The sequence below is a fragment of the Pterocles gutturalis genome, unplaced genomic scaffold (genome assembly GCF_000699245.1).
Source record: "Pterocles gutturalis isolate BGI_N339 unplaced genomic scaffold, ASM69924v1 scaffold22402, whole genome shotgun sequence".
Lineage (NCBI taxonomy): Eukaryota > Metazoa > Chordata > Aves > Pterocliformes > Pteroclidae > Pterocles > Pterocles gutturalis.
In genome coordinates, this window is record NW_010113366.1 from 1 (window position 1) to 634 (window position 634).

A 634-nucleotide genomic window follows, 5' to 3' on the forward strand; every position below is an offset into this window, starting at 1 on the left:
CACGGGGTGTGCAGTGTGCAGGGTGTGCACGATGGGGTGTGTGTTGTGCAATGGGGTGCACGTGCTGTGCGAGCGGTGCAATGGGCCGTGCCTGCAAACAGCAAAAGCACCAGCTCTGTACTTTGCACTGCTGCGACCGGCAGACGCAGGAGGAGCATTTTGCTGGCGCAGCTGAGGGGTCAGGGGACATCCCCTCCATCTCTGCAGCCCCACGGGCATCGCTCCTGCGTCCCCTTACACTTGGCGTTCCCAGACTCAGCATCCCGGTGCTTGCTGCCTTCCCCTCTGCTCCCCTCGTGTTGCACCAAGCTGGGAGCCCGCAGCAGCCTTGACTGCTCCATATTTCACTGCTATCAGCCGTCTGCTAGGGGTAAAAAAAAGCAGCAATAACCTTGGCGGAAGAGCCATCTCATGGCCGCACCCCAGACGTGTCACACGAGGCAGGGAAACTGAGGCAGCAAGGATGGGGAGGTTCTCACCAGGGCCCCCAGGAAAACAGCAGCGGGGTTTTTTCCATCGCAGGATTTGGCAATCCCCAGCAGAGACGGGGCTGGAGCAGCGCTCCGACAGCCCGGGCTCCCAAACGGACCCGGGGCGCTGGGGGGACCTGGGGCACAACCGCTGTCTCGTGTCC